General features: G+C 32.8%; 1 protein-coding gene across 2 annotated transcripts in view; it reads right to left on the bottom strand.

Moving 5' to 3' along the window:
• The window catches only part of LOC123008027 (ecdysone-induced protein 74EF), a 176,644-nt gene that overhangs the window by 128,068 nt on the left and 41,679 nt on the right, over positions 1-6,897 (bottom strand). The window lies entirely within an intron of this gene.

Genomic DNA, 6,897 nt, shown 5'->3' with positions numbered 1-6,897 from the left:
TAAAAATATTAAATTTGAGCTACAAAGCTTTTTTTACTTTACTTTGTACTTTTAACATTTTTACTTTTTTACGTAAAGGAGCATTTCTAAAGACTGTTTAACTTCAAAATTTGTTAAAATAGTATTTTTTTTATTTTTACTTTACATTTTTACTACTACGTGAATAATTTTTATGTAGCATTTGTAAAGCAGTTCTAAAGGCTGTATTATTTCAAAATTTATTAAAATAGTAAAGTTGAGTAACGAAATTTTCTTTGGTTTTTTACTTTTTTTACTTAATTTTTTAAATTTTTTGCTTGTTATTTTTTCTCTTTCCTCATTATGTAAACACAAAGGGCAGCTTATATGTCACATGAAATATGAATTTCTTGCAAAAAGGGTATTTTCCATCAATGGGAGCGTCGAGCCCCAAAATCTCGGTGGTGAAAAAATTTGTTGGGCAAAGACCTACCTCTGGTGCACCCCGGGGCTCATCAAACTTTTTGAAACATGACCATGACAATTTATCATCAAGCGAGTAGATTCTGAACGACCTCCGTCAGTCAGTGGAGCTAAGGCCGAGCAATTCCGTGCTGGTGACCGCCAAATCAGGGCCACTCATTATGATTCTCACTATCCTTTGATCATTTCGTTCGATTCATTGCTTTGCCTTTTATTTGGAATACACTCACGTTACACGCAATGGACACGTTCACACACACACCGAAAAAGGGGCTGTGTGTGCCAGACCTTAGATCACGATCTGTGTTGAGATGTTACTCGAGATGACAGACCGGAAAGACTAGAGAAAACGCTGCAGTTAATAAATCTTTTTTGCGAAATACTTGTAATTTACAAAGACGCCGCCAGTTCAAAGGAGATATGCGTCTTCTAGATTAGCTAAAGGTTCTAGAAGGAGATTACCGAGGTGTGGAAAATTAGCCTGAGCAATAATTACGTCACAAACAATCAACGTCATCAATTTGAGCCTTGAAAATCAAAATGTTCGATGACTCAACTTGAACATTTTGCAACTTTTTGTTTGTCTAAGCTCAACCGCCCACCCCCTTGTCTTTGGGACAACCTTTTGATACTATTCATTATTCATGAAGTTTTTTCGAACAATTAGAATTTTAATCAATCCTCATGAAAAAATATTTCCACAACCTGAAATCCTAAAATTGTGCTGAAAACTCGGATGGCCGCGAGGTGAAGAACCTGTGTGGTCGCATTGGCACCACTGTATATGCTGTGAAATGGGTCAGCGCTGCGATTTAGAAAGACATCTCATTTTTACTTTCCTTCGAGAACGATAAGAGCTAGAAACTTGAAATTTGGTAACTTGAAAATTGCAAAATTAGATCTGGAATTGCATTATTTTTGACCGTTTTTTAAAATTTAAAGCATTTTCCGCCGTGAAAATAACTGAAATTCTGATGAAATTAAAGGAAACTAGGTAAATTTTAACAAAACAAGGCAAAAATTGTAAAATTAGCTCTGAAGTGACATTTTTTTCTCTTATTTTGATGGATTTAGCAAACTGAATACCTACTTGTGATATTTTATTTCAATACCGAGAATTCCGATCAAAACACTCACATCATCTAATTTGTCAAAAGTTAAAAATTGAAAAACTTATTTCAAAAATGTATTATTTTCTGTGAGTTTATAAGTTTTGATTTGTAGCAAGGGGACGTAGCACGAAACAATTGGTAAAAATCGGTCGCACTAATATATTAATTATTTGGAATCATAAAATATACCTTATTAAACAGTAAAATGTGATAAAACAATAATAATAATGGGTACCAAACTAAAAAAACTGCACCCCAGATTCGAACCCGCGACAACTATGATCTATTTCGCGTGTAATTACAATGTTTTCCAAATAAGTAGGATAAGGAAAGTCGTGTGTTCACACCAGATTTTCAAATAAATAATTTGGGACTGCTTTTCAGAGAGGACATTGCATCCGTTTGGCCCTGCATTAACTTTAAGCAGCCATTAAACCGAAAAGACCCAATAAATATACGTTTTTAGTGCCTGCTATAATAAATTTAAGATATTATCCGATGTCCAGTTCAAAGGAGGAAATATGTTTTACGAGTTGCACTCAACTCTAAATATAAATAAACAAACAAATAAATACAATATAAATAAGCTGATTTTTACACGTCAAAGAGCAATGCCTTACAAATTGATTCAGTTAATAAAAAAAATGAATAAAACGATCTAATTAAGCTTGTATCTAATTGTTTTGTACGTCATGAGTCTATTCACCCCTGGAGAAAGTAACAAATCTGATCACGTGACCGCTTTTACTTTCTATGGATAATTTCATGTTATTCAATGCTGTGTTCATTAGAAATTACAACTTTTATTACTAAATTCACAATGTTACGTGTGCAAGAAGCATTTAATTGTTAATAACAGTGGAGTATTATGAGAAAGCTTGTAATACGATTTTTTATTCGCCAGACTACATTGTGCATCAACAATAAGCCTAGCTCTTCGGTAGAATAATGATTTAATAGGCTGAGAATGATTTGCAGTAAAAGTAAAAAGAGTAACAATCCGTTGCATATTTATACATATATTAAAGTCCAATTAAAACATAAACAAACATTTTATGCAATTAAATCAAGCGTTTACAAATGACCAAAAGAACAGAAACAAAATAACGAAAAAAAAAACTTTAATCAGGATTTGGATGTTTTTAAGTGGATGAAAACTATCATCGCAATTGGGTTTTCCAAATAAAGAAAAATTGCTTTAAGTAGCCAAATCAGACCAACAAACTCTAAAATGGCCCAAAAATATCAGACTGATAAACGGATCGAAAAATTTCGAAAAACCAGAAGACAAATCTGACGAAAGAAAGAAAGATTAGAAGACATTAATTCCACACCCGAGGAAATAATTTTAATTAAGAAATATCGATGCTGGTTTTTGCAAAATAATAGAAAATGCACCACACCAAGGACTGAATCTTGAAGACATTATTCTAGTTTTAATGATAATTCTTTTGTATTGTGGATCCAAAGAAAAATTAAGAGAAGTAATGCATTTGCCTTACATCTTCCGCAAGATTGGATAAAAATAGAGTTCTTCTTTATTTTGTCAACTATAAGGACTAGTTTTAGGATTAATATATTGAATTGGTCCTCTTAAAAAACACGACATGATTTTTCTGGCAAGCATAATTTTTGGTACCCATTTGACTTATTATGGTAAAAATAAAAAACATCCAACACGTCACACTTTTAATTACCTAATAGGGCATTATTATGGGAAATAAATTTAATTTTTTTTATATTTCATCCTTTATTTATTTTCCGTTTAAGCAAGTAAGAAAAAGAATCCTTTATGTATCTAAAACAAAGTAAATGATGCGAAAATCCGAGAAGGAATTTTTGTAGAACCTCAAATCTAAAAAGTGATCCATAAAGAAGTTTTTGTGCAAAAATTAAATACTTAAGAATTTTGCAACTGCTTGAAATTCTTTTAAAAGTATAGTCCATAGCTTTCTTGGCAATAATAGAAATAATAATTATTCGATATTTATCTAAAAACTTTTGGAAAACACTTGGCCGTTGAATGTCTACAAAAGTGCATTTTCCGATTCCATTTCTTTCCACAAAAGTTAAGGAGTTTTAAGAGCGATTTCATCAAGATATCAGTGCTATGGAAAAAAGGTATATATGGGATTCGACAATTATGTGGAACTGCAGGTTTCTGCAAAAGGAAGACTTTACTCCTCATAAAAAATAAAAAAAAAAAATTCGCAAAAATATTGTTTTGTTAAATTCGTGCTCAATTTATTAGCTAGTGCTCCATTTTGTGTAGTTTAAAATTAGAAATGGTTTATACATTTTTTTAGTTCAGTTTATATCATAATTGCTTCGATCACTTTTTAAATATGAAAACAAAAATAACAAAAAAACCTTAGGTACGTGACGGAGAATTTTGGTGATCATTTTTAGACTTTCTGAACAAAATTACATAGAATACAGGTATTTTTATCGATGTTAGAAAAAAACTTTGAAAAAATGTCGCTTAGTGAAACACAAAGATCATGGAAAAAAAGAACAATAAGAGGAAAAAATAGGATGAAAATAAGAACATTGAGCAAAATATTTTTTTGCATTGCTGTCGTTGAGGTTAAAATTTCTTTCGGAAAAAATTAAAATGTTAATTAACTCATTAGAAATAGTCATTAGAAGTAGCTATTCAACATATTTCTCCTCATGTTGGCAAAACAACTGATAGTCTTAGCTTTCAAGATGGGATAATAATCTACGGTTTGCTACATTTGTTACACGAAAACTTATTTTCATACAAGAAAAACCCGTTTAAACCGCCTTCACTTGGAAAAAATGTGAATTATCTGAGCACATGCTGAGAGTAACTTGATGCATATTGTTGTACAAATGTCACAGTTAAATGACCATCATTTTTAACAGCGACAAACACCACTTATTTTCATCATCTCATTTGAGAATATATTAAGTTTGTTGGTATTTTGTGGAAAAAAATCCTCCCTTTCGTGTAACTTTCTTTCCGCCTTTTCCCACTTTGTGGTCACTAAATGAATTCCAATTAGAACAGTCTGATTTGTCCACATTTTTCAATATTCGTAATTAGTGATTATTTGCGTGGAGTTTTGTTACGGAAATGCAAGATATTTATGTAATTATTAGCTTTCGGATCCTAGAGTTTTTTCTTTTTTCCTTACTATTAAACCAATCAAAAGTCCTGGTGGTCTGCTAAGAGGTGGATTATTTTCTATTTATTTTACACGAAGTTAATGAAGAGTAAATAACGATGTGATAATATAATTATTAATGAAACTTTCCAGTTGTGTATTTCATTTCCTTCACACCCACTGAACACGATAGGTACACCTTGACAATGGTATCATTTCTCAATATAAATTACTGAAAATATCAAGAAATGTGAAAATATTGATGAAAACCAAAAAAAACTCGCCAGGATGAGCTGAAACAACGTCATGATAATAATAGCTGAAAGTACAACGAACTTGGGGAGCTTTTGATAGATCAGCTTTAGGGTTGCTAAGCGGCGGAAGGTCATTGGACCTCCCGGACCTTTCTCAACCGCGCTTTTTATTAAAATTTGAGCTCTCCTGAAATTTCAGTTTATTTAAAACTGTTCAGCCTGAAACAATAACAGAACGGGCAGTGAACTCCCTGGATTCTGAAGCGCTGAAATAAAATAGTCTAGACCTGTGGAGGTATACATCTTGCATCTCACATTTGACGACTTGACCTACATCCAAAATCAGATTCTGCCACAAGTGTTGCGTCATTTCAATAGTACGCGCACACGTTTTACATGAAACTCACGCACGCGGGGGCGGACTGAAATTCAGACTGAAATAAAATTATTCAGCGATTTTGGCAGACACCAAGCGTGATTTTGCGCAAATTGCGGCTATTACACTACAAGGAACAAAAGAAACTTATTTTAATACCTGAATTTCGCACTCTAGAAGGAATTTTAAGGTCGAACTTAGAACTTCTTTGCGGTAGTAAAAAAAAATATTTCTAGATGTCTTAGTTTTAGTGTAATAAATTTTTAAAAAGTGCATGTTTTTGTCAAAAAACCGTCTTATTTTTAAAACTAAGCAAAATCCACCAATAAAAGTTTAGCTTAAAAACATTCTCATAAAAATCTAGATCTAAAAACCGCTAAGTATCATATGGTGTTTTTTTTTTTTAAACCACAACTTTGTATTGTATTTTATTTTTGAGACACGCTGTTTAGTTAAAATAATTTTAGGAGATAGACTAGATTAGTATCTATTAATGTCCTATACAGGATGCGCCAGAACTCGAGCCCCAGAGAAAAATGCCATGTAAGGTAAGATACCAGGAACATGGAAAAAATGTTAAAAAAATTCTATCTATAAAAATTTCGAAGTTTTGAGAGCTTAAATTTTGCACCTTGACTCTATTTATTTCTGTTGGAAAAATAATTTTCCAAGTTTTTTTGCTACAGGCTATTAGAAGAGGAAACAAGGAAGTTGTATCCTAGATTTGTTATTTGTGGCTTTTATTGGCAAAATTTTGCTCAAATTGCGACTATTACACTACGAGGAACAAAAGAAACTTATTTTAATACCTGAATTTCGCACTCTAGAAGGAATTTAAAGGTCGAACTTAGAACTTATTTATTCCACAATAAAAAGCTATTTCTGTCATTGCGGAAAGGTTGTTTGAATATGATTCACCGAGAATGAAATTATTACAATACAACTTCCTTATTTTTCGAATGTGTTGAAGTTTTGAAGGGGTTCCTGAACTGGAGTAAGGCAAAGCCTAGGAATATGGGCTAGAGTCTATTTGTGAGTTTATCACTGGAATAAAAATAGAGCCCCCCCGAGGAAGCTCAATAAGCATTTATCACCATGTGCATCTGGTCTTTGCTCGATTTGCAACAATAAATAATCGATGTCGTATCTGGTGTATAATCGCATCATAGAGAGGAGCTATTGTGTCTGATTTACGAGGTCCCCAGAGTGCGATGGCGAGGGCGGTGGTCTTGATTTTTCCTCAATGTAAGTATGGGTTAGAGTAACAACGTAAGAAGGCTTGGCTAGGTTTGTGGGTTGACGGGGTGGATCGATGGCGATGCCACGAAGTCATTGAACTTGACGCGTGGAACTCCCACACTACTTTGTACCAAACCCCAAATGCTAAGTACGGGGCGGAAATGGGGTTGAAAAAGTCCATTAAATGGTAAAATTTAAAAAAAAAATAGGACATTACCTAAAATTATTTTCAACCATACAGCATGTCCAAAAAATAAGTTACGATACAAACTTGTGTTTTTTTAAATGAATGATGAATATTTTCGATCATTTCTGAAACCTGAATCGTGGTTTTAACACGGGAA

Source organism: Tribolium madens, unplaced genomic scaffold (genome assembly GCF_015345945.1).
Source record: "Tribolium madens isolate multiple individuals breed KSU strain unplaced genomic scaffold, Tmad_KSU_1.1 Scaffold_3;HRSCAF=73;Tcas5.2_LG2, whole genome shotgun sequence".
NCBI lineage: Eukaryota > Metazoa > Arthropoda > Insecta > Coleoptera > Tenebrionidae > Tribolium > Tribolium madens.
Note: the sequence above shows the minus strand (reverse complement) of the source record. Positions and strands in the feature narration are given on the sequence as shown.